The sequence below is a fragment of the Vicugna pacos genome, chromosome 7, assembly GCF_048564905.1.
Source record: "Vicugna pacos chromosome 7, VicPac4, whole genome shotgun sequence".
NCBI classification, from domain to species: Eukaryota; Metazoa; Chordata; class Mammalia; order Artiodactyla; family Camelidae; genus Vicugna; species Vicugna pacos.
In genome coordinates, this window is record NC_132993.1 from 3778014 (window position 1) to 3805908 (window position 27895).

General features: G+C 48.1%; 1 long non-coding RNA gene across 1 annotated transcript in view; it reads right to left on the reverse strand.

The window, feature by feature from the left end:
• Positions 1–4563: 4563 nt before the first annotated feature.
• Positions 4564–27895, reverse strand: part of LOC140697511 (uncharacterized) — a 34133-nt gene continuing 10801 nt past the window's right edge. Inside the window, exons 2-3 of the long non-coding RNA XR_012074648.1 lie at positions 5303–5566; positions 4564–4909 (exon numbers count right to left, since the gene is read on the reverse strand). This is a non-coding gene — a long non-coding RNA (uncharacterized lncRNA). The remainder of the gene's footprint in view (positions 4910–5302; positions 5567–27895) is intronic.

Here is a 27895-nt window from a genome sequence, read left to right on the forward strand (position 1 = left end):
GAAGGTCAGCCGGCTCAGAGGAGGGAGCAGGGCCGGGTGGCTGGAGCAGTGAGTGGGGACAGGGCCGCAGGAGATGGGGCCAGACAGGTCAGGCTCTGGAGGCCACAGCATGGGATTTTATTCTGACCTCAACAGGAAGCTAAGAGAGGGCTGTTCAGAGGGCAGTGTGGTCTGATTTGCATTTTTAAAAGGTCGCCCTGACGGCAGCAAGGAGAATGGGCTGCGGGTGGGTGCTGGTGGGAGCCTGAGATCCAGGGCTGAGGGCAGAGGCAGGGATGAGGCAAAGCCCCGCCTCTTCTCCCCACGACGCCTGGAAGGGGGCTCCATCCAACAGGTGTGGTCCTGAAAAGTGCCCTGTAAGCCTTCCTGTGATAGATCTGTTGACTCCTGTCGACACGCTGGGTGGGGGGGCGTGTTCAGAGGCTCCCCAGGAGACTGCTGCGGTGGAGGAGCTGGGGGCCCTCACGCTTCCCCCTCTACATCCTGAACTTGGCTCAGAGTCTTGACTCAGCCAAGCTTTCCAGGGGCCTCTCTAAGTCTATGGAGAGCCTTTACTTTTGACCTTATTAGGAGAGAAGTGTTACACAAGTTTATGGTTAAGTCTGAAGTTATTTTGTGGAAAATGGGACACCTCGCCATGCTGCAGTGACATTTCACAGGGTGGGTGCTGGGACCCCACCGAACACAGAAAGGCGTGGTCACACAAAGCAGTGAAGACCTTCTGGGGGACGCCCACGTTCCCTGGGATGCATTGTGGCCCAAGAGCAGAGTCTTGCCCACAGCCCACGGACCCTGTGGGCAAGGATGCTCCTGGATGCGGTCCCTGAGGACAGAGCCAGATTTCAGTGCTTGGAAGTTGAGCGTTTGTTTTCAGAGAACCTATGGAAGGTCAATAATACAAGACACATAGTATGAGCAGTTCCCAATTTCAGGAGCACACATAAAACCAGAGGACCGACCAGAACTCCACTCCTTCAAGCCTGCAGGAAACCAGTATATCCGCGTGGACGTTCTACTACCGTCTCAATTACTCAGGACTCATTCCTGAAATTGACTAACATCTGCATCAGGAAAATTCAGGGGTGGAGGGGAGGGTGTAGCTCAGTGGTAGAGCTCAAGCCTAGCATGCACGAGGTCCTGGGTTCAATCCCCCGTCCTTCCATTAAATAAGCAAATAAAGCTAATTCCCCAGAAAGAAAGCTCAGGGATTTGAGCCCGGTTGGCACCTGCATCACTAGAACAACTATTTCACTTCAATATATCGCTTTGCTGCGTTTAGAGTCATAGCGTTATGGTGCATCCTTAGGATCCTTAGAAACGATCTAACCCAAATCCCTCGTTTTTGTAGACGAGGAAATTAAACTACGGACCGACCATCCACCAAGTGAAAGAAAAATCACATTCAGGTGTTATTTGCGATCTTCAAGGAAATTCTGTCTTTGCGGCAAAGAAAACGATATCCGACACCTGACCAGCTGGAGCTTCTACGGCCGTCCTTAAGGGACGAAACCGTAGGAAACTGTACGTGTCATCAGGTTTAGCACATTCGGAATTTCTGTCCAGTTAGAATGGACATTTTAAGGAGCTGTGTAAATCAGTAAGCAGAAAGAACCAAACAGCGCCTCAGTGGCAACACAGCTCAGCATAAGCATTACGAAAATTACCTTTGAATAGTTAATTTTTTAAATGACTAAACTTAACAGAAGACATACTATATACGCTGTCCTTTTTAGCTATAGACTTTGTCCTGCTAATTTAAAAAGAAAAAATTTTAAATGGCCAATCGTACATTTCCTAATTTTGACTCATGTTTGTCTGGGTCACACAAAGCAGTACTTCCCAGTTTCTAGAAGGACTTCATAGTCATCATTCTCAAAAATACAGCCAGGTGGTCATCTTGGAGGGGATTTCCACGAATACAGGTTATAACGTTGTGTTTTAATTGTCAATCAGCAACTCTCCTTCACTCATCTTTGTGTGTCCTCAAGACCAGGGACATTCTTGTATCTTTGGTGTCTCTGGTGCTTAAGAGGTGCTCAAATCTGTCAAAGGCATGGGCGCCACCTGCCTGTCCCGCACACAGAGCCTAAGCAGACCATTAAGAGATGGGGTGGGGGGAAAATGAATCTAAATCTCTAGAGATTTCCAAGAGGATTTGTTTCCTGGCTCTTCTGTGTAGAAAATTAATTTGGGTTCGAAGTGACAAGCTGGGCAGAATGAAGACTGAAGTGCATGACCGAGTCATCCCTAAGCGGTGACCGTCACCACTGCCACACGGCCGAGCGACCGAGGCTTCCCAGTGAACAGTTCCTAAGGTAACACTGTAGTAACGCTGCGAAATCCTTTCATCACAAGCGGCTTCAAACACCTGCTGAATGAAGCCGTGTGCGAGGAGGTGGGACTTCAGCAGCGCTGGCTTCCGCGCAGACGGTCACCACCCGGTTCTAAACTGTTTGCTTTCTTTCTCTAAATGTTCAGGGATTTTTAAGGACTCGTTTTTCCTTAAAATGACCTTGACTTTCCAAGAATGTTTCTTAATCACACAGTGTTTCTTAATGAAAACAGAATTCTTCCTCTTCAAATTCCTCCGTATGGCCCCTCGCTTCCTCTGAGACCAGGGAAGAGCGAGGCGGGACGAGGAGACGCCCTGTCACCACGTTCTCCAGAGAAACTCCACCTCGGACCAGCCGCTGGCGCGCTGTCAGGTGGGACTGGGCTCGCCTGTGGTCTGGGGAGATTTGACCTCAATGGTCACGGTTTTGAGGTTGCACTTGTCTTCTTGGAGCGGCAGCAGAGTGGTTAAAAGATGGGAATCTCCTTTCCTGAAAATAAACGGTTTACGGCTAAAATCCTTATCCTGGGAGCAAGAGATAAGCTCACAGGGGCCCCTCCGAGCAAATCGCCATGCTGTGGTGGGAGCCTCGTATCAATGCTTCTCTTCCTGGTCCAAGTCTGGTCCGCTGGCTAAGCGATCTCTGATTACTTTCCTCTCTATTCATGACCCGTGTTCTTAGAACATTTAAGCCACGAATGTTCATGTGCGAGTGAAAACACCCTTAGATTGTCACAGATATACAGCCGCATGTCCAAGTGCAGACTTGACCAAAGACCAGAGGCGTCTGTGGACCTCTTTGCCACCTGCAGGTGACCCTGAGGTGCACTTCTGCAGCATCCATCCCTCCGTGCCTTGTCTCCGTCCCTCCGTGCCTTGTCTCCGTCCCACTGTGCCTTGTCTCCGTCCCTCTGTGCCTTGTCTCCGTCCCACTGTGCCTTGTCTCCGTCCCTCCGTGCCTTGTCTCCGTCCCTCTGTGCCTTGTCTCCGTCCCACTGTGCCTTGTCTCTGTCCCTTCGTGCCTTGTCTCCGTCCCTCCGTGCCTTGTCTCCGTCCCTCTGTGCCTTGTCTCCGTCCCACTGTGCCTTGTCTCCGTCCCTCCGTGCCTTGTCTCCATCCCTCTGTGCCTTGTCTCTGTCCCTCTGTGCCTTGTCGCCATGTGCCCACAGACAGTGGGGAAGGAAGAACCACAAGCTGAGAGGAAATTTCTTTCACCCTGATTGATGTTGCCTCAAATTGGATATTAAATTTTGGATTGAATGGTGCCTCAAATTGGATATTAAATTTTATAAAATAAGTTACATTTTTTAGGCACCTGATTTGTAAATCGAAAGTTGGCCCTGGAACATGGGGAGGCTCATCTAGAATCTCCAGGAGAGCTCGGGCCATCGTGACCTGCTGACAAAGCCCTGCAGAGGGAACCACGGCGCCGGCGGCTGTAGCTGCCACCCAGGACGGAACGCCCAGACTCAGACATCGCGGTCAGCTTGCAAGGCACAGACGGCGATCAAGCTGTGAATGAAAAACTATGACAAAACTGTAAGATGGGTCATCCGCAGAAAAAGGACAAAGAGAAAGAATGCAGCCTTGTTGGAGTTTCTTGTAGATGAAATTCTCTGGGCAGCAGCAGAACACGTGAAAACAGGAGAATGAAGCTTACAACCTCTCACCTGGACGAGAGAGTCCTCTAAGAATTGAACCTCTTTCTGCAGAGGGAAGAGTGACTCAAGCACCACAAAGCCAGCCGCCAAAATGCCACGTCCCCACCAATGAGATGCCCCTTAACCCGCCATTAACATGTGAGACCTGGGGGCCATGGAGAGGTTGCTCTTGGAGAAGACTGCACTCCATCACCGTTAGAAAGAGCACCGTCCAGAGACAGCAACGTGTACAAGCAGCGGGTGTAACGTGGGGACGCCTGACGCCCCAGAGGCAGCAGAGACTCTGGCTCTGGAGGGGCCGTGCGGGAGGCAATGAGCAGTGACTGCTCGCCCGTCTGCCTGGACTGATGACACAGACCGCCAAATCTAAGCCATGCTCGTCCTCAGAAAGCGGACATAACCCCGGGGAAAGGGAGAAGGGGAAAGCGAACATTATTGTGACTGGTAAAGTGAGGGCTTGAATACAAAGTAAGCTCAGACATCTAAAGAGCTGGTGGCCTGAGCTCCGATCTATTATAAAAGTCTGTGGTTTTAACCACAAGTGACACTTCACAGGTAGGTACAAGCTCGTTCTCTGTACACAGCTGTATTTGTCCCCAATGTTACCTTCATGTACAGTGACCTTAGGAACAAACTCCTCCCTGGGAATGCCCTCGCTCCCAGGCAGGTGCTGTCACCCTTCTTGCCTGTATCCTGGTCTCTTAGTCTTCTGACAGGTTAGCGTGGCTTCTTGATCTTTCATCGCTCAGTGCGCTAGCTGGCATCGCGATCTGACTCCCGCATTCTGGACTTGGCGTTCCTGGGTCCCTAAGGCCTGTGTGTCCACCTTGCCTTGGCTGAAGCTCTTTGAACTTGGTCTTTGGACAAACCCATCCTTCAGTCCTGATCAGATCCCTGTCCTGGAGCCACAGAGTCTCTGGAGGATGCAGACAAAGAAGAACTTCGTGAGGTAAGACAGCAGGTGGGAGGGCAGCCAGACCCTGAAGAAGAGAAGGTGACACTGGAGTGTGAGACGGGGTTTCCACACTTCACATCACACTAGAGGAGCAAGTCAGAGTTGCTAAGACGCCAGCTCACATACTTACTCAGAGCTGGCCTCAGAAATAATTTCCAGTTTCAAAGCCATGGAAAGAGTTGATATGAATAATACATTTTTATCTATGCCAGTGCTTTAAAACCAAGCAGCTCTATCCTGTTTGTTCAGATCGGTCTGTGTTTGACACCTGTGTTCTAGCACAAGTGTTTTAATAAAACTTTCATTGGAATGTGGCATTGTTTGTGATGCTGACACAAATTCAAAACAACCTACCGTCTATAGATTCTCCATCGTAATGTATTTTTAAGACACATTTATTATCACAGAGTCACTGCAGAGAAGAGAGGCCACGAATGTAGCACAAGGTGCCTCCTTCATGAAGTGTCGCAAGGACATTCCTCTGGCAGAGACTGGAGGTCGACGAGCAGTTCAGATCCCCTCAAGGGGCCCATGTTCAGACGTAGAAAAGAGATTCCGTCGCTCAAAGCTAAGTCGGAGTTTGCGTCACCTCTGTTTGCTTCAGAGGCTTCCAGGACACTGGATCAAATGAAAAGGAAATACATCAGTAGCTTGAACACAAGAAAAAAAATCTGGAATTCTAAGCCCTTAATTCCAGTGCTGTTTCCAAACCGCTACCCAGAATCATAAAACATTAACTGTGCTGTGTCATATGTCAAGTCTAGGTGTCCCAGTGAGATCTGTTCTTGCCAGTTGTGGGAAGAAAAATTCTGCGCAGACTCAGGGTCTCACCATCTTGCCTCAGTAGTGACATTTTTTACGTCCAATGGTTCGGGAAAGGGCAAAATGCCCATCTACCATAAAGGACAGGTTGTTGCACCTTGTGTCACCTGCCACTGAAAAAAAAATGGCACAGTGGCCTCTTCTACAGCCTTTCAATTCAACTGATAATAGGATGGAGCAATATAGGTCTGACATATGCTCTCTCCCAAATCCAGCTTCAGGTGTGTTCCGGGGCAGAAGAGAGCTCTGCACAAACCCAGCTGCCCGCCCAGGCGGGCCACATGCCCAGCAGATCTGGGTGCTGGGTTCCAGGAGTAAGTCTCCGGCAGACGCCAGTAGGCAGCGCAGACCTTGAGGGTTGCAGAGTGAAACTCTGTCTTCGGCTGCACAGGGCTTCTGGATTTGAAAAGTGGTGCCCAGGTTTTAGCAGAGATTAAGTGCTTGACTGTCAGTGGGGAGCTCTGGGGTGAGTACTGCCCATCGTGTGATCCAGTACTGGGCCAGACTGAGTTCGTCCGGCATGCATGTTGCCCCAGGAAAGGGACTGAGACAGCTCAGTCTAAGACAGGCCCGCCAGCTCCCTGGGAGTGGCTTTTTGCTCGGCCACTTGGCGTCTCACCTGGTGAAAATGCAGCATAGCATTCAGACAAGGCGACCTCTTTGAGGATTTCTGCAGCTCTCTTTCTATGTAGATCCTTCCGCACCAGCACTCTCTCTGGCAAAATCCGCCGACCCCAGCAGCCCCTACCCCCAGACTGTCTGCCTAGCCCAGTAAGACTCACGTCCTCCACGTGGTACCCCGGTTCAGAAGCCGCCTCCAGACCGAAAGCGCGGTGGTTGCAGAAAGCTTGGTTTTTCCATCTCTCTTGGCTCACAGGCCCATGCACTGTTGTCAAACACTTGAAAACAGTTTTACATATTGTGTCCAGCTTCACAGCAGTCCGAGGAAAGGTCAGTGTGACCCCTGACACTTCATCACGACCAGAAGCAGGAGTCTCCTGAGCAGATGGTGATGAGCTTTCTTCCTGCTCCCTCTTGTTCCCCTGCCTGTTTCCCCTTCACCCCCTACATGTTCACGTGTGCGCATGTTTTCTGTAGACCAACGCTGATCATCTCTCACGACCACTGAAAATCTACCTGTCACTAAACACAACTCACCAGTCCCCAAATTCATAAATTGCACTCTGACAAATAAACTTGAGAAACGCATCAGGAATGTTTTACACACAGCAGAGCGGGGGGAGGGCCAGCGACTGGGGAGCTGCCTGCTCTGGCTGTCCTGGGACCTCTGTCTGGACTGATGCAACTCAGCAAGTGGCTTTCTCTCTGTTCAGTCAGGGGGCTGGGTTCTCAAGCCCCCTCCCAGCTTTCGCACATTCCCCACAGCTGATCGACCCCCGCCACCGTCTCCTCCAGCAATCACATGCCACCTCTGTCCTAGCACGGGGCCTGAAGAGTGACTAAAAGAGAAAGAAAGATACCACGTGGTGTCATTTACATGTGGAATCTAAAAAAAGACAAACGAACTTATATACAAAACAGAACCAGACTCACAGACACGGAAACAAACTTACGGTTACCAGGGGGGAGGGGGGTGGGAAGGGATAAATTGGGAGCTGAAGATTTACAGATACTAACTAATATATATAAAATAGATAAACAGCAAGTTTCTTATGTGTTGCACAGGGAACTCTATTCAATACCTTGTACTAACCTATAACGAAAAAGAGTATGAACAGAAATATAAGTCTGTATACATGTGACTGAACTAGTATGCTGTCCACCAGAAATTGACACAACACTGTAAACTGACTAGACTTCAATATATATTTAAAAAAAAAAGAAAAGAAAGCAGTTTGATGAGTTCAGTTGAGATACAGTAATCCAAGATCCAGAGCCACGTGGGTTTTCTTGAAAGATGGTGAACAGCGTTCACTTCTGGCTGAATCACCATAATAGGAAAACGGAGAGACAGAATAGCTTCATGATCGCAATGCGCGCTGCTCATCGTAAAGCTTATATTTGCAGTCCTCGCCCATGTGGCTTGCACTGTCCACAGGCCCCGGGGGGATCGAGAGCCTGCAGCTTAATAAGCCAGGGCAGCTGTAACAAGGCAGCCGTGGGGCCGTGGGCGTGAGGCTTTGCTACGGTCGCTTTGCTCAGGTGTCGCTTCCTCTCGGTGGTCGAGTCAGGAGGCAAGGGGGCTGTCAGGTCCCCCATCTGTCAGGTTGCTCAGCCGAACCCCTTGCGTATTTGTTTCTCAAAACTCAATTGTTCTACGGGCTCCTATTACATTGAGTTACACATCTCACAATATTCGAAATGGCTCATTTGTTCTGGGAATTACATGCCTCTAATTGCATCACAAAAATGCTGACAGCCAGCAGAATGGTAATGAGACACCGCACACCACCAGCGGCGGTCCCTGGGGTGCCAAGCAAGGCGGCGTGTTTGAACATTGCTGCAGTGCCAGTCAAGTGCGATCTGCATTGGGAGCAGTGCCACGAGGTAAGTAATGATTTGTATTTATGCCACTGGCTCCTCCAGAGAGCGCTACGGTAAACCTACAGCCTTTGGGGTAGCTTCTTGTCTTAAACCTTGAAGGACTCCCTCGGTCATTCTGCCAAAGGGACCTAACCACTTCCAAATAATCATTCTGCCACCAACGGTAGATCCCCTAAGAAACGGCACTGACTTCCCATAATGGACCCCAAGATGTGCACCAGATTCTCCTTCAGGGCTGAAGGATTTGCCCCCCAGACGACCAGCATCTCTTGGCTGCCACAAATCTGCAAATGAAGAGAGCTCCCGCATCCCGGGTCACATTACTAGGGGTGGAGGGAGCCATTCCTAGTGATCGGCCAATATGGGAGGAAGACACCCAGGCACCACGGGACCACCTGGAAGGGCGCCAGCCCCCGTGCTCCGGGGGCCGACGGCTGAGGCCACTGCTGAGACTGATGGCGTCAGCGTGCTCCAGCCGGTCCCGCTCTCCTCCCCTCCACGGGCGTCAACCTGGGAGGTGCTGGTGACCCTCATCGCAGAGGACACTTGGCCCCGTTTTCCCTTTGCCATCAAATTCAAACCACTCATCTTGGCTTTCAAGGCCCCTAGAATCCAGCCCTACCTTCTCCAAGTGTAGACGGTTAATGAGGCCAGACTTCTCACTCTCCCCCATTCATGCCACCGTCATTTCTGCTTCAGTCCTTTCATTCTCCACCAACAGGGGGAGTTTTTACCCTAAAGACTCATTACTAAGCATAAGGGTGATAAACCCAACAAAGACAGCTGAGAGTCCCCCAGACATCCGGCTGGATGAGAATGAAACTAACAAAGATGGCAGCCAGTTTGGGTGGAAGACGGAAAACCGGCACTGTTCCCACTTCTCTAAGAGTGATGTGGGTGCTGCAGGAACGTCACAGTGATGGGTCCAGCCCTGAGATCCGAAAAAAGGAGGCGGGAAAGGAAAGAACATGGGAATATCCCAGAGGGGAAAAGGAGCTCTTCACACGGTCAGCCACGCTTACTCCTAAGTACCAGTCCAGCCTCCCCTCCCACCAAGGGCCGCTCTCGAGAAAAACCAGGTGCCCACATTCTTGAGTAGACTTCCACTCCTGATGTCTGCTAGTGGATTTGCTTTTGGAGAGGGCTGGGAGAGATGGGGGTACAGCAGAGGAGAAGAATTAGATGCTTTTACATCCCACTTAGTTCTCAACTCCACACGGGAGCTCAGAGAGTCAGATGCCTTGGCCGAGGACACAAAGTTAATAACTGTTTCAACTGCAGCAGCCTTTTCACTCCCCCCCCAGTGCCCCTAAAATGTGATCAGACTGACACCAAATAGCATTTTCACTGTGACAAACACACCAGAGACCGTAGTTTAAATTAAAGGATTAAATCTGTAATGGTGACATTTCAGGCCACCTGCAGAATTTTAGTTCACATTAAACAAATGCAAATCCTTCATAATCCTTTTTCAAAAATATTTAAAACTGATTTTTACTTGGAGAAGAGCCAAGTCTCCAAAATCAATGACTGTAATTCAAAACTCTCGCCTTAATTACATTTTCCCGAGGCTGCTCGTCCTTTCAGGCCACTGTTCCTGGGGCCTGAAGACCTTGAAGCACAGGCTGAGCCAGCACATGGGAGTTCTCTGGGGCTATCATCCGACAGGAATCCTGCCAATAACAGTTACTGAACAAAGCCATAGCTACCTAAGTTTCAGCCGCCACGACAAAGTCTGTTAACTCATAAAAGTGTTTAAATATATTTAAAGCCTACTGTGAAATTGGTACGCTGAGCTGTTGAACAGAATTAGTCATTTCCGTTTTGAACGCTGGTCTGTCACCCCAAGCGTTACTGTCCACTGTAATTTACAGGGAAAGGAGGCAGCCCACTGAGGACAGCTCATCAGCAACGCACCCATTTTCATAATAAAAGTGTCCAGGACGTGGCGCTTTGAAAATCGTTGTAACAGAACACGAGAGGTTTATGGGCAAACATACTGTGTATCAGCAGATGCCCAAACCTGCCACAGACACACTTGGTAGACGCATCAGAGGCAGCTACAGGCATCGCTTTTTGAGTGTATTCCTTTTTTTTATTGCATCTAGTTGACTTACAATGCTGTGTTCATTTCTGTTGTACAGCATAGTGATTCAATTATATATATATATATTCTTTTCCACTATAAGTTACTATAAGCTAGTGGATATAGCTCCCTGTGCCGTGCAGTAGGACCTTGTTGTTTATCCGTTCTGTATATAGTGGTGAGTAAACTCTGGCCCCAAGCTCCCAGCTTATCCCTGCCCCCTGCCCCTGGGGACCGTAAGTTTGTTTCCTATGTGTCTGAGCCTGTCTCTGTTTTGTAAGTTCATTTGTGTCATTTTTTAGATTCCACATATAAATGATATCATGTAATATTTGTCTTTCTCTGTCTGACTTACTTCACTCAATAGGATCATCCCAGGTCCATCCATGTTGCTGCAAAAGTCATGATTTCATTCTTTTTATGGCTGAGTAATACTTCATTACGTACGGACACCACGTCTTTAACCATTCGTCTGTCGATGGACATTTAGGTTGTCCTGGCTGTTGTAAATAGTGCTGCTGTGAACACTGGGGTGCTTGTGTCTTTTCAAATTGGAGTTTTCTCCAGATACACGCCCAGGACTGGGACTGCTGGATGCTATGGTAACTCTCTTTTTAGCTTTGTAAGGACCCTCCATACTGTTTTCCACAGTGGCTGCATCAAATTACATTTCTACCAACAGTGTATGTGGGTTTACAGGCATCTGCTTTTTGGTAAGTTCTGCAGGTGAAACTGCCAAAAAGCCAAGCTTGAGAAGCCCCAGTAACGCAGGCGTCGTGCTCCTAGGACCAGGCCTGGCAGGCAGCCTTTCCCTGTATCTTGTGGAGCTTTTTCTTGTCCTAAGAACTCTGGAAATTCTACTTCCTCCATGAAGCCTTCTTGCATCATTGGCGGGGGGGGGGGGATGGCAATTGCTGAAATCACGTGCCAGTCAACCCTCAGACACACCCTAATGTGCATCCACCCAACAAAACACCCCGCAAGGGGAAGCACCGAGGGCAGTTCTGCCCGTGGGAGCATCTCAGCGTCAATGCCATGCTGTAGGCAGCAGGCGTGTCATTGTGCCACTGGGTTTAAGTGGAATTAAACACATTTCAGTGCACTGTTGGAGCTCATGGCAATATCAACTTCTATTCCCTCTTGTAAAAGTAAAAATACTTACTCAAAAATCTGGTTTGTAAACAAAATTTGCAAGACAAAATTCTTGGAGTCATTGTTAACTATTTTAATTATTATAATAAGTAGGAAGCACATCTCTTAAGGAGAAACAGTGAGGAAACGGTTCTCCAGCTCCAGGCGTAGTAATCTGATTATCAGTGGCCCTGTGAGCTGCTGTTCCTGCTGAATGCAGCCACGTGACTTTGCAACACCCACCCGTTAATAAATCACTATTTGAACTTCGAAGCACATAGATTTTTTGAGGATATTTGGTTCAATTTGCGTATTTGGTCTGCTCTTTCCGACAAAATGGGGGCCAAGTAAGCATCATTTAACTATTTCAAAATTTATAGAAATAAGAGACAAAAAAAATCCTACTAAATGTTTCAAGGGCATAAAACGCATTGGCTCTCTCCACACTTTGCTGCTGATTATGCACAAATCCTCTAGGGAAACTCAGACAGAACCAGTCGTATGATCAACTAGCCCTCCCCCCCCCCTCGCCCTCTCTCTCCACCTCCTTCCTGCCATCTACGCACGGATGAAAGGGAGAAACTCTTAGACCTGGGACACAGGAACACAGTCTGGCCACGGACTCCCCAGAAACGCTAAACCAAGAAGGAACTGCTCCCCATGGGTGTGCTGAGGGCAGAGTCACCATTTTTGTGGCCAGAAGAACCCCATCTGGAGCTGCGGAGAGACCCAAGCCCACACACGTGCAACCAGAGATGCCCCCAGTGCCACGTTTCCCCTCCATTCTGCCAACAGTCTTCACTCCCGACTTCAGTAGGAGTTCAGTAAGTTCCTCTTGCTTTTTCTCTGTCTTCTCTCCTTAAGTCAAAAGGCAGGCACCATCCAGAGTTTCCACAGAAGACCCTGGTATGCCATGTGCTTTCCTGGTTCATTCATTTTCCCTAATTCTACGCTCGCCTCAAACGTGAAAGGCTTAGGCTGCCGCCGTGGGGGGGTCTGATGACAGCTTACGTGACTGTCCGTCTGATTCAGGTTTCAGCTGGATGCCTGAGCTGGCATCCTTCTCATCTAAATTTTGGACTCAGGTCCCCAGTTTTGATCTTGGTGATCATCCGTACCTGGGTTCACTCTTCCCAATGACCCACACCCAGGTCCTCCTGACTCTGTCTTGGCCAAGGTCACTAGCGTTAAGCCCCTGTCTGAGTTACAGTTTCTAAAAACTCTTTTTATTCATCATCCTCTCTTTCCCAGGAACAGCTATAGCTCAAATCTTAACTCAAAACACCCTTTAGGGGTTTTCAGTCTCACATCTTAATTAATATGAGAAGAGCTAGGCTCATTCTCTCAAAACGTATAGGATGTAGGGGTAGCGGGTGTTAGATCTGCTTTACACAGAAGTAGGGCAGACCCCAGGCTTCATCTTAGAAGTTCACAATCACAGGGTGGCCCCTGGCCCCCAAAAGCAGTCTGTTTTCTTCCTGACTTTGCAAACCCTATAATAAAGCACAAGTCCTTCCCTTAGAATTCAGATGTTCAGCATGTCAGCTTGCACACACAGTACCTTGATGAGAAGAATTAGTCACAGACGGTCTATTTAGGATTAGGGCAGAGAAGCTGCAGAGAGCGTCTTGTCCCCTGGAACAGTCCACAAGGACTCGGGACTTGGAAAATGAGTCAGGTCTGAATTCCGCCCGCCACGCTGCCCCCTTGGCCAGGTGCCCTTCCACAGGACATAGCCTGTACAACCAGAAGTGTCGGCTCCACGGATTCCTTTAGAAGACAGAGGCATCACCCTAGATCCACGGGGTGAGAATGCCCTTCTAAAGCAGTGTTTGAATACATGAAAGAAAGAGCAAGATAAAAGGGCAGATAATATTTGAGAGAAGAAAGAGGCACAGAGGAGAAGAGGGAAAAAGGAGAATCAAAAAGACAAAAACGAACTTTCATCTCCTTCGTAATTTAACACACAGCGCTTTCCCTGACTGGGAGAGGTAGGGGTCCCTGCAGGACAGTCAAGCTAATATTTCTTTATGTACTTGAGATATCACTTGGAGTTGTACCCACTGTAAGTCTTCAGTAAGCTTTTGGTTGATGGAGGAAAGGGAGGGGTGTCCAGCCAGTTTCCATGAGCCTAAAGGATTAACTTAAACCTATATCCAGCACATGAAAAGATGCTCAACATCACTAATTGTTAGAGAAATGCAAATCAAAACTACAGTGAGGTGTCACCTCACACCAGTCAGAACGGCCATCATTAAAAACCCTACAAACGATAAATGCTGGAGGCAGTGTGGAGAAAAGGGAACCCTCCTACACTGTTGGTGGGAACGTAAATTGGTGCAGCCATTATGGAAAACAGTATGGAGGTTCCTTTAAAAAACTAAAAATAGAGCTACTGTATGATCCAGCAATCCCACTCCTGGGCATATATCCTGAAAAGATAAAAACTAATTCGAAAAGATACACACACCCCAATATTCATAGCAGCACTATTTACAACAGCCAAGACATGGAAACAAACCAAATGTCTACTGACAGATGACTGGATAAAGAAGATGTGGTGTATGCATACAATGGAATGCTACTCAGTCATAAAAAAAGAAAAAAAGATTGAAATAATGCCATTTGCAGCAACATGGATGGACCTGAAGACTGTCATTCTAAGTGAAGTGAGCCAGAAAGAGAAAGAAAAATGCCATATGATATCACTTATATGTGGAATCTATAAAAAAGGACACAAATGAACTTGTCTACAGCACAGAAACAGACTCACAGACACAGAGAACAAACTTATGGTTACCAGTGGGTAAAGGGAGTGTGGGAAGGGATAAATTGAGAGTTCAAAAGTTGCACCTCCTGGGGAGGGATGGAAATGTTAACTGTCTTGATGGTGGTAGCAGTTTCATGGGTGTCTACATCTATCAAAATTCAACAAATTGTACATCTGAAATATATGTAGTTTACTGTACAGGAACGATACCATAATAAAGGTGTTAAAATAAATAAATAAACCTCTATCTGGTTAAAAGCTCTGATCCACATGAACACATTCCAACAGGCCACTTCCTTAGTAAATATGTAAACTTAAATGGATTGTCCACACGTGTCAGTGATTCGCAGCTCCAATGGGAAATACACACACCCAGTGTAGTACATCGGATATATGAAGGGCGCTAACCCTTGTAACTCAACCTTAAAAGGCAAAGCGGAAAAAATACACCCCTGCTCCACTCAGTTCCACCACAGATCCGAGAACATAGCAGAGCACAAAAGGCAATTTGGCTGCTTGCTTTGGTTTCTTTGGCATACTGGTTTACCGTAAACAATGGGGGTAAAGGAAATTAGATACATTCTCCAGCAAACATCAAAACCTCAAAGTGTTTGAGCAGAATGCACCCACAACTAAACATTTTAAGGACGTACAGAACGTTGTTGTCTTATCATAAAACCCCATAAAAACTCTAGCTAGACTAAATCTCTCCCCAGGAAACAAATGCAAAATAATAAATTTATCTCTAAGACCAAGATAAGGAGCTAAGTCTGTAACAGGATTGCAGGAGCAACAGTAATAAAAGTTCACAAATTATTGGGTGAAATTTTCATGGAGCAAGAACTGCAGCTGTAATAGTGAGTTTCTTTTTCCGGATCAATAAACGTAGCTTTGCAAATATTTAATAAGTAATATCAGGGGACTCAGTGTCACACGTTGCAAATAAAGATACTTGTGCGCTAAACCTTTCCATCGGACAGAAATGGAGATTTGCAGCCCATGCAGACAATTGAGGGAAAAAAAATAAAAGTTATATTCCATGCAGTTCAGCATTGCCTTTCGAGGCAGAGTTCGGGAACGGCAGCCTGGGGAGTCCAGCAGCCCCACTCTCCCTAGAAAAACAACTGCTTAACTAGTGAAAATTATATTTTAAAATAATCATCGAAAGCCTCTGGAAATTGTCCAAAAGGCATTGAGCAAATGGAGAAGCATTCATTTAAGAAAATCGAATCTCAGTAAGAACGGTCAGAGTCTGGAGTCTGAGCCACCCTCGCAGCCCAGCCCTGTGTCACTCGCCCCCAGGGGCTCTGCCCTGGGCGGGTGCAGCTGAGAAGACGGGGGCTCTCTCTCCACCTCGCTCCCAGTCTGGAACCACAGTTTTCACGGTGAGAGGGGTAGGTGACTGGTACTTCTCACGCCTTCAGAATTCCAGGCAGGCATGGCAGAGAGGGTAAGGCTCCCCTCCCGGCTCCCCCAGCAGGGCAGAACGTCCACCCCAGGTACCACAGGCTCACAATTCTGAGGCTATAACTGACCCCATAGCAGCTCATTCATAAGCAGAGGTTCCACACCAGGAGTACAAGCCCAGAAGACGGGGGGCCACCACCCCAACCCAGAGCTGCTCACACAGCAGGTGCATCACTGAAATGTGTGGAATGGTTTCATTTATTAAAAATGTATACTGTATAACACAGCGGACTGTGTTCCATATCTTGTAGTAACCCATAATGAAAAAGAAAATGAAAACAAAGAAATGTGTGTATATGTATGACTGAAACATTATGCTGTGCACCAGAAATTGACACACTGTAAACTGACTATACTTCAATTAAACAAAAATCTATGCATGTCAAGACATAATAGACAAAGTGAACAGAAAAAATGTGCTTCTCTCTGGTGGTTGATATTACGGATGGAAGTGTTTTCTGGTCTGTGTTTGCCAACTCATCTCTATAAACAGGAGAGGTGGGTGCAGCAAATCCCTGTCCAGATTCCCTCCTCCTCTCAGTCCCAAGACTGCAGGGAGTTTTGTGGCCAAAGCGAGACCCTCTCCTGGGGGGGGAGGCGTGGTCAGGCTGCATCCAGTGACTGACTGATGAGGGTAGATCAAGGCCATCTTGTCCCCCTATTCTGGGGTTACTCTGGAGGTTCATCCCCCAACCAGAGCTCCCTCTAGAATCAGCCAAGGCCACCCGTACTGACAGGAGTGAGGAGAACACACATGGGACTGAGGGTTCTGGATGGTGGAGTGGAAATGAAGCTTACCAAGATGGAAGCCTTTTCCTTGGCAGAAGATTGAATGTCCTGGGGCCTCGGCAGCTGACACTAAGTGTTTCTAAGGCAGGACTTTGTGGGGGCCATTGCTTCCTCCAAGCTCCTGAACTATCATGGTAGATGGGGGTACAAAGGATGGAAAGACTCAGAGGTGTGGGCACGCAAGAGGGGGCTGCTGTGCAGGCTAGAAAACCCCCCAGACATCATCTGTGCTGCATGGGAGCATCATCATCATCATCACCATCTTCACCATCACCATCTTCATCATCATCACCATCTTCATCATCATCATCACTGTCATCATCTTCATCATCACCATCTTCATCTTCATCATCACCATCTTCACCAACATCATCTTCATCATCATCATCATCACCATCTTCATCATCATCATCACCATCATCATCTTCATCATCATCATGATAATCACCATCTTCATCATCATCGATGAACTGGTACAAGGGCACCAGCACAGTTGAGGAGCTGTGTGACTGTCTGGCTCTAGAGGTCAGGGCTGATTGTCAAAGATGCCCTTGTAGAACTAGGCTCCCTGTTAGCAATAAGGATGAGGAACAGTAATCGTGAGTAACTGTGAGCAGTGAGGTCAGGGTGGTACCCAGGGACCTGGCCCTGAGAGCTATGGGAATAGTCACCAGATTAGGACACGCCCAGCAGAAATACCAGTGGGCCTCTACATACAGAATCCTGCATTCTACACAACAACAAGAAATCAAATGTGGTTGAGAGGAGGCTGAGAGAAATGGCCCAGGAGAACATCATGGCCCCTCACCCGCACCCCTCGAGCCATGTCCCAAACACACTGGCTGACGGAAGGCTGTGTCCCCAAGGGGAAAGGACCCTGCAACACTCTGGCAGGTGGACTCAGGAGTGATCCTCCCTCAGGAAGGTCCCCCCGGGGACCTTCAGCTCTGTTCCATGCAGGTTCATCTATAGGTCTAGGAATGTCTGGTATAAATACGGCAAGATGGGTGGACAAGCGTGGATATATTTATTTGGTTATATAGGTCCACTCTCCACTCTGCTCTCTGCCCCAAAAGCCTGACTCATATCAGTTTCATCAATGACGTCCAGTGGGGTTCAGCCACAGGGGTGCCCTGTCAAGAGTTCAGAGGGAAAACGGCAGATGAGGACAGGTTGCGAGTTCCTGGGTCCATCCCCCCAAAGTTGCTTCAGTTTGAAGACATCCCCCAACCCACGGTCACTGATTTTCTAAAATGCCTTTGCTGAATGACTCTATTATTCCAGGTTCTAGTAGCCTTTTCATCCCCTTGTCCCTCTGACCTAAGGGTGGTAACAGCTCTGTCCATTGTGACCCCTGTTACCCAGCCCAGACCCTTACAAATAGTCCCATTTATTATTTAGCCCCAATAGATTAAGTCGTCCTGAAATTATCCTAACCTAAGGATGTACCTCCTTTTTGCTAAAATGCTACTGATGCAGCAGCCCAGACCACCCCTCACCAAGGACTTTCAAGGAACTTCCAAACTGGTGGGAGTGGGCTGAGCCAGCCACCAAATCTCCTGCCCCCCACCCACAGCTGACCCTGAAGTCCCAGCCATGCCCTCTCACTCTGCAGGAGCAGCGTGCCCTGACGTCCCAACGATTACACAAGCAAGTCCTTTTGTAGCAGGATTGATTGGAAGCCATTAATCCGATTTTATGTAAGAGAATACCAATAACACAATCTAAAGCATTACTTTTAATTAACAAAAGCAACTAGCACTAATTTAAAAGCTCTCACATTTGTCAAAGAGCCGTTTCACCTTAATCGCTAGGTATGTTAAATAGGCAATTAAAAACAAATTAAAATGAAGACCACAGATAAAAGGGAGGCAGGGAAAGGCATCTGTGACAACGCACAGGCCGAAGTGTCCCTCTGCTTGGAAACACGAGCGCTGACAGCCCCGCGCACTGTGTCAGCGCCTGCTCCGCGCACGTCGTGAGACAACATGGTGAGTGCACGTCAAGAGGCTGGGTTCAAAATGTAAAGTAAGCAAACCTGAATTTGGGCAGAGGAAGGTAATATTCTTGCTGGAATTGTCTGCAGCCCACAAATGAGTCCTCATGTCTCCAACGCCGAGTTCAACAAGGGACGTGGAAGCCATTCGTCCCCCCAGCTGCTTAGAGCGATGCCGTCCCGTAAGCCACGCCTTTTTGGTGCTCGTGCAGATGGCACAGACACGAAGTGGGGTAAATACACCCGGTAAAAAAGCTCAGTAAAGGGGGTCGTAACCAGGCCGTGGTTAATGGAAGAGGGAGAATTTACGTCAGACCTTGAAATAAGAGTAAGGAAATATCCTGAACAAGAAGAAAGAAAAAGCAAGGGCATTCCGGGTGAGAGGAGGAGTGTAAATAAAGCCTCAGAAGTTGGAGTTGGGTGGTCGCACCTGCACCGCATGTATTTAGAAATGTTGTAAACTGTGTTGGTTTGAAGTATGTCTTTTGGAGTGAATTGTCCCCACAGGGAAGCAATTGAGCGTTTTCAGTGGATTAAGTTATACAGTATTCCTGGGGTACTTCTCCAGTGGATCCCCCGAAGGGCTAACTGTTCTCTGAGCAGCAATAAAAAGAAAATTCGCCAAGAAGCACCTAGCTGCCAGGGGACAAGCCTACCAGCGTTATCATAAATGCGTAGCCTCTGTAAGTTACTTCATCTCAGAGTAACTTGTCCAGGGGAGGTGAGAGAGTGACAAGTTGGCAAATTAATGGAGGCCATGAAAGTCGGAACAGAAAGTTCTCTACACGCCTCCCACAAATAAATTACACAGTCAGTATTATCGAGCTGCTCTAAGCTCACTGACAGAAGGGCAAAGGTGGAGGCATTAAACTCTGTTTCAGTGGTTGGTTTTAATGAAAGTGAGAAAATTCAAGACTTCATTATTTTGAAAGCACTAATATTTACAAAAGATCTTGAGCTGATGTTAGCATCCCAGATGAAAAATTTCTACCCTCGGGGATGTCTGAATCTTTCAGGACCATTGCAATTTAAAGCAAGTGTGAGGCAGATGTTTGGTGGAAGAATATCACCAATAAATAAGTAAAATGACAGGGATCTTAAGATTTAAAGTACAGGTTCAAGAATTTCTAACTCTGAATAAAGGGACAAAGTCAGAGCATTTCTGTATCACTTACCATCTTAAGACAAATTTAGTGACCCAGGAAAAATTGAAAAATCAAAAGGGTACAGGGAGGTGGCAGTCACACACATATCTCAAAAAAGCTGCCAAGCTCTGATCCTGGAAAAAAATGGGAAAAAAATATATATATACATATACATATACTATTCCAAGCCCATGAGAATTTTCCAGAGGTTGGCAAGGGAGTTGGTAAATGATGGTACCTCCCCTGTGCACCGTTGGTGAGAAAACATAATGGTGCCTCCACTGTGGAAAACAGTATGGAGGTTCCTCAGGAAATTAAAAATAGCACTACCATACTGGAGGGCGGGGGTTATAGTTCAAGTGGTTGAGCACATGCTTAGCATGCACGAGGTCCTGGGTTCAATCCCCAGTACCTCTATTAAATAAATAGATAAGTAAACCTAATTACCTCCCCCCTGCAAAAAAGAACTACCATGTTTCCCAGAGATCCCACTTCTGGTTATATAGTCGGAAGAGCTGAAATCAGAATCTCAGGAGATCTTTGTACTCCCATGCTCACTGCAGCACTACTCACAATAGTCAAGACATAGAAACAACCTAATAGATAAGTGGATTAAGAAGATACGGTACATACACACAATAGAATATTAGCCTTAGAAAAAGAAGGAAATTCTGCCATTTATGACAACATAGATAGAACTGGAGGGCGTGATGCTAAGTGAAGTCATTCAGCCGGAGAAGGAGGAATACTGCATGATTGTACTCATGTGAAGAATCTAAAACAGTCAAATTCATAGAAACAAAAAGTAGAATGGTGGTTACCCATCCTCCTTCCTCCCATCAAACATTCCTAATCTGATCCCCAAGGACTTCGGAAGCTGAAGCTAACCTGACAGCCTGCTAGCACTGCCGCTAACCAGGCATACATTTCACAGACAAGGGACCACACACCTAGCCCCCTTACACCTTTCTTCCCACATCTCGCATCCAGCTTCAAGTATAACACACTGTAGCTTTAAAACAAACAGACTGCCCCATGACCACTGCTCCAGGTAACACTTTCACCTTGCCTCAGCGTGACCAAGACGGTACTTTTGGCAATCCAGGGAAAGGAAGCTGTTTCATAAAGGCTATGCTTCTAGCCAGAGTTCTCATCAGTCCTCTGAACAGTCACCAGCTCCGGCCATGCCCACGGCCAGATGTAAATGGCACTTGACCTTTATAGCTCCTTTCCCAAATAAATGTGCCAGAAGACACGTTTCCACCTGAAGTTACTTTAAAATGCAGGCCCCAGGCTCCTGAGACTTGAGAATGCTAGGGCTCCCCCAGGCTGCTGCAAGTACAGGGGGTCACTCACTGGTCTAGATCTTATCAGGCAGCCTCAGGCTACGGTGTGTCTGACACTCAGAAATCCAAGCCCTGTGCCTGAGATGGCTTGAAACGTTAGCCTCACGCAGCTCCTCGGATTCCCACAGCCTCCTCCGTCTCCGGGTCCCAGAGGCTTCTCTGTTTCAGTGGACGCCATGGCCTGATGCCTTGGGGCCTGGCCAGGCTGTACCTCCTTCCCCTTCCTGTGCAATCCACTCCTCAGAGGGGCCAGGGCTGCGGTGGGAGCCTACGCACCTGCCTAGACCCCCACAGGATGCTCAGAGCTTCTGGCCCCCTCACGTTCACCCCCGGATGAGCCACCACGTCACCGGGGCAGGCGTGGAGGCTGATGACAACCTGAACGGAAGGGCAGTAAGGCTCCACAAAGCCAACGCTGACCAGTGACAGAAAACTCACTCTCCCTTCCCTCAAATGTTCCAAAGCATGATTCTCTGAGCAGCCGGTCCAAGGTCATCCGTGCGGCCAAGCAGGTGCCCCAGCACAGTGGCCTAGAGCCTTCTAGCAGCTCCGTGCGAAGCAGGGTCAGGAGAGGTACCGTGTGACCTGCTCTCCCTCCCAGCCTCCCCTTCCCTGCCCTTTTCCATCTCTTTCTGCCCTGGGGTAGGACCTCTCGGAGCCCACCAGCAATTAAACTTCACCTTGCATCTGCCATCTTGGGAAAGGCTAAGGCACTTGGTTTTCCACTCTAATGGTTAAACGAAGTCCAGCGTCATTGTCACCAGCCGCCTATGTGCAGGGCACTGACATGCTAGTGGGATCAAGGGCACGTTTGCACCAGACAGACCTCAGGTCAGATGCTGCCTCTGCTGCTACCCAGTTATGTGACTACGGACCAGTCACTTAGTTCCCCTGGATTTTATCACGTAGGGACTTGATATATATCTTGCAAGGTAGACAGAAGTTGGCCCATTTGACAGATGGAATACTGAGGCAGAAGTTGAGTAACTTTCCTAATTCACACAGTGAGCGTATTAGGAATCGCTCCCTCGTTACATCAGACGCCAGAGAGTCCCACCTTTTGCTGTCTTTCTTTGTGTGCCTCGAGGGCCCCCCTCATTCACAGATGTATGGTTTCCTGCCACATACCCCGGGTCCCATTTCTCTGCTCATATCTGGCTAACTGCCTGCTCTAACACTAGGAGACTTACACAGCAGGGAGAGAATCTGGGACTGAATTAGTGGTAAGTACCTGGAACACTGAGGGAAGAGGAGGAGGAGAAAAAGAAGAAGGGAGGGAGGGCGGGAGGAAAGAAGCCATGCTACGCCACAAAGCCCAGCTCTGAATAGGATTTACAGTCATGGTAACGTCAGCACCAGCATGCGACCTGCTGAAATTGTGCTAATAGCATATTGGGGAAACAGGGACGCAGCAATGTGTGCACCTGTTGTAGGGCAGCTGGGAACTGAGGTGCAAAGCAACCAACCCTCAGCTTTCTTAGAGAGAAGCAACAGCTAACATCTGAAACCTAAACATTTAGAAACTAGAAATATGAGCATGCCATTGAGAGTTGTGGATGTAAATACCGATGGAACAAACTAGAAGGGTTCCAAGGGACTGCCTCTGGGGAGCAGGATATTTGAGAATGGAGCAGGGGAAATATTTCTTTCATCACATGCTTTGTAAATAATTTGACCCTTTGTAATGCATGTGTGCAAATATTTGTTGAAAAATAAAACTACCTTTTAAGTCTAATAGGCGACGCAAATGATACAGACTAGGAAGTCAGGAGTCATATTTTTAAAATCTTCCTTTAAAAAAATTCCCCGCCAGGTACGGGGGTGTCCTCAGCCTTAGCGGCAATAAGGGAACATGGTGACAGGCCTGCCACCCTGCTGAGAGCCCTGGGTGCCCTTGGATGACAAAACAACATGGTTCCTACACATATGCCCCCCCACCCACCCCGTCCCCATCCCTGGTGACCACATACTCAGAAGGCTGGGATCCTCATCTGAGTTCATCATTCCTTGCAAGGCAAAGATGCTGCTGGAAGAAACAGCCCTGGATCCAGCAGGCGAGGTGCATCTGGGCTCCTTCCAGCCACACTCCCTTGACCTGTCACCCTCTTGTTTGGAAATGAATTCAGTGACAACAGAAGGACAGTCGTTATTAATTCACTTAGACCAGGGGAGGCGTCGCCTCCTCCTCCTGGCTGGATCCCAAGGCAGAGACCGTGCCCAGGGCACAAAGCCAAGATTAAACTCAAACCTCACTGCACAACTGAATTCTTTTTCTGAAAACAGCTGTCTTCCGAGCAGGTGGACGTACACCCCCCGGAGCACCTAGCTCCTGGTGACTCCGATGCTGGGGTTCTAACCGCCACGTGCGGGCAGGGCGCTGAGGAGTACCAGCCTCGCCAGTTCACCCACGTGGGGCCCCCACTGGCCAGGCTCAGCTCAGTTCAATAGACTGAGTCCCCACCGTGCACTTGACACTGGGCACGGGCTTCCCCTCGCGGTTCAGTGTCCCCACCGCCACTTCTCTAATGTGCAGGTGGAGACTCGGAGACTCTGCCTCCCCCGGGAGCAGCTACGAAGGGCCCCTCTGCGCCCCCAGCCCATGCAGCTTCCCCAGGTCCTCACTGAGCGGCTGCACATTCACAGCATCAAAGACTGAAAAGCAGGGGCCGGAGAGCAAAACGGACAGTAAGGCAGAGTTTGCCCTTAACTGCTTTGAATTATTGATCAAACACTTGGTAAGAAATACAACTTCAAAAGCTCCCAACTACATACAAAGACTCAAACCATTAACAACGTGTTGCCGAGTGGAAAGCTTTTGAGCATCTGCTTTAAGGAAAAGAATTGTAATTAGCGAGCTGCTTCCAGTCAAAAGCTGCAGCTAGAATGCAGTTTCTCTCAAGTCAGATGCATGTTCCCCCAGGGGATGATGGGTGCTAGTGATTTGCTTAGATTTAAAGACAGGCCTTCTCACCTACAGCTGCCATGGGGCTGCCTTAGTGGGCACTGAAGTTTCGCCTGCCAGTGTCCATATCCCCTTTTTCTGATAAACAAAGAGTTGATGCCCTTGGACCCCACATTTCCCCCATTCTCTGTCCTTTGTTTGGGTGGGGCTGTCTCCACCTTCTGCTCGAGGGTGGACATGTGACCCAGGCCTGGCCAAACCAACTCTTGGCTCCCTAGGCTGGATGACACAGGACCCAGCAGTTCCAGTTTAGGGACGTAATGTTGGTGACTTCACTGGCAAGATCCTCTTTCTGCTGGAATTTAACAAGGAGAGGGCTACCAGTAAGCCTGGACCTGCCACATTTGCTAGGTGGAACAGCTAAAACCTAAAAAAATTAAACAAAAAAACAGAGTCTTCAAAGGGAAGGGAAACACCTTGACTGGAATTAATTATGTGAGCTTCTGGATCCAGCCACGCCTGAATCTATCCTTGGAAGCATCCATTCGGTCACCCAATAAATTGCCTTTCTTAATTAAGGCAATTAACTTTGGAGTCACTTGTGAACGAAAGTGTCCCGGCCAATACTGCTTCTTCCCTTTCTGAAGAAAGTCAGCCTTTTGACCGTGGTAAAGTGGAGTTCACAGGTCACTCTGTGCAAACTGAAACCAACACCGCATAAATAAGGACTAAATTGAATGTCTGATTAGGCGTCTTCCTAGGCAATGGATAGTCTTTGTATCATGCAGACAGTTCACCCAAGGCTGGTAAAATGTCTGCAGAGACGTCCTGTCCAGGGACACAGAGCCAGTTAATCCCTGAGTGAACAAAAATAACGTGCTCAGCTGATCACCGAGAGTGGTGTTTCATGGTGGGGGTTCAATCCCTGGTACCTCCTCTAAAAATAAATAAATAAACCTAATTACTTCTGCCCCCAATTTGTTTAAAAAATAAAATAAAATGAAATGAAATAAAAATTGGTGTTTCATGGCCAAGACACAAAGGAACATGGTGTAGGACAGCAAATGTCCCCTCCTGAGCTGTACAGTCATTTTGAAACTTGGGCTGGGCATCCTGCCTCACAGACACCTGGTGATACAAATTCAGCAGCAGATGCTAGTGGCGTACACCTGAGTCTGTTTCCAGAATCATCTTCTCTATTAAGTATCTGGAAGAAGGGCTAAATTAGGGGTTGGGGATTAGCAGATACACACTTCTATATATAAAATAGACAAACAACAAGGCCCTACTGTAGAGCACAGGGAAGTATATTCAATATCTTGTAATGAGATATAATAGACAAGAATCCATATATATATGTATGTATGTATTTGTATAACTGAACCGCTCTGCTGTATACTTGAAACTAACGCTGTAGATCAACAACACTTCAATAAAAAAATAAACTTTTTTTAAGCCCGTCACAAAAGAATACATATTATATGATTCTATTCATATGAAATATTCAGAACAGGGAACGCTAGAGAGACAGACTAGTGGGTTCTTAGCATCTGAGGGGAGGGGCTCAGGAGATGGGCGATAAAGGGTACAAGTTTTCTTTCTGAGATGATGAAATGTCCTAAAATTGACTGTGGTGATAGCTGCACATATCCCCCAAGACACTAAAAATCACTGAATTGCACAATTTAGATGGTTAAATTGTACAATACGTGTATTATATCTCAATAAAGCAAGTCACAGGACGAAGGAGGAGGAGAAGGAGGAGGAAACACCTGCAGCTCAATAATCAGGTACCAAAGCCAGAGGCCGTCCCCAGGACCGCCCGGTGAAGACACCATAGTCAGCATGGCAGCTGTGACGAGGCCACCACCCAGGTGAGCCAGTGGTTATCTGTCTACTGTCACCTGCCGTGATGCCCCTTGTGCTCACAGGATCCTGACAGGTGAGTTAATTGGCATATGATTGAGACCACCATCCAGCCTCCTCACTCACTATATAATTACTCCAAAAGTGAGTGGGTTTTAAAAGTTCCCTCCTTGTCCCCTCTACCATAAAGACCCTCCCTCACAGATCAGGGAACTAATTGTAGAATTCTGTCCTCTGCTGAGTGTGTCTGTCCCATCTATAGACTCAGAAATGATGCAGTCCAGGTGTCAGATGATCACTGGGGTTTGCATCACACACCATCATCAGCAATTTCATTTCTGTTGTCTTCACAACATATTTTATTCTTCTTAGCAAACCTCAACCAGCAGGGATCTAGGGAGTGATGGCCAAGGTGGCAGGCAGCGTGTAGAACAGAGAATGTCATGGTTGCTGGTGTCACCACCAACAGTGAGAACCTGCAGGGCACTCCTGTTTGATTCAGTTCAGTTCCGTCACTAGATAGGGATCAATGCATGGGACAAACAGTGCCAGGACGGTATTCAAATTGGTTTTGTAATTCCACCCATCTAAAACAGCAACCACCACCAAAATGCCACCACATCCTGTCAGCAGGGTCTATTTCAAGATTCCAGGTTTTTTTTAATCTCTGGATTAAACTTACACTCACATTGCATATTACTGATAACGGAAGAAAAGTATTTTATTTCTTCTGGGGATGCTTGTGTCTGAGAAGAGGAAATTCCTAGTTCAACTGCAGTAACTTTCCTTAAGGGCCTTGTTGGCCAGTAAAGGATTTCAAGCAACACTTAAGGTAAGCTTGAACTTTATATTCAAACATACAGACTTCTACCTCCTCTACACCACGATGTCTGTGGAATTTGGGACTTTAAGCAAAGTGCCACGGACAGCACCCACTGGGCGAGCCCCGGGAAGAGGACACTGGGCAGAACGTGGACATTCGAAGTGATGGCTAGAGGTTTACAGGAGGTGGTCCGCTCCCCTTGACAATGACAGTAGTTGAAAGAATCTAACAGGCCACTCTGTCCCCAGGTGCCTTGTTTCTGGGGTAAAGAACGCAGCGCAAAATGTACTTCCTGGGTGAAATTCATGGTCTCAATCTTAAATTTCCCTCTGTGTCTAGGATCTGATTGCCCCCAACAAATCCCAACCGCACCTCTTCCCTTCACACGTCTTGTTTTAGGTTCGTGTACTACAAAGCCAAGTAATTTGTATTTACTCTTAAAAGCTAAATATGTGTTTCCGTCTTCCAGGGAAGAGACAGCACAGAGCACCTGTTCTCAGCTGATACGAGATGCAGTGATGAGCTGCGAGCTCTCAGAGCACCTCTGCTTTTCTTGTAAAATCCATTTTTGTATCTGAGAGAGAAATGGCCTCAACGGTGCCTCCTCCCAGACTACCCGCGTCCTTGGTGCGATGTGTGACAGGGCGCTGATCCACACTTCATCCACGAGGAGGGATTGACACACAAGGCCACATGGCACAGGGAGCATTCTCAGTGTGATTGAATTTTGGATCAAAACACATTCGAGGGATTTAAGATTAAGCAGTCATTCCAAATTGAAAGGGTTCCTGATGTGGAACCGGAAGTAAACGCTACCAGAATTGGACAGAGCTGTCCTTTGTGTTGTGTTTCGTAAGAATAAAACAAAGGAAAACCAAGTGTGAAGCCCCTTTTGAATATGCTTTGGACAGAGGTCGGTATCCTTGGAGATGGTGCCAACTGGGGATTCGCTCTAAGCCTGGAGTCGGAGGGAGGGAGGAGCAGGCCCTCGCGGGGCAGGGAGGGGCCACGGGGCTGCAGGTTCCGTTTCCCGTTCCCTCGTGGACCGCTGGCCACGGGGCTTATGCCAAGGGAGGAGCTACCCCTCCGGCCGCACAGGCTGTGTTAGCATCCGGGACACTGTGCTTCCGTGGGAGTCAGACAGGCTCCCCCTGCCTCTTTCCCGTCGTCACCAGAGGCGTGTCCGTCTGCATGACTCTGCCACCGGGCCACACGCTCTGGGGCTGAAACCACCGCGCGGGTCGATTCGCCTCCCACTTCCGCCCAGGTCAGAGGGAAGGCGGAACCCGCCACGGCAAC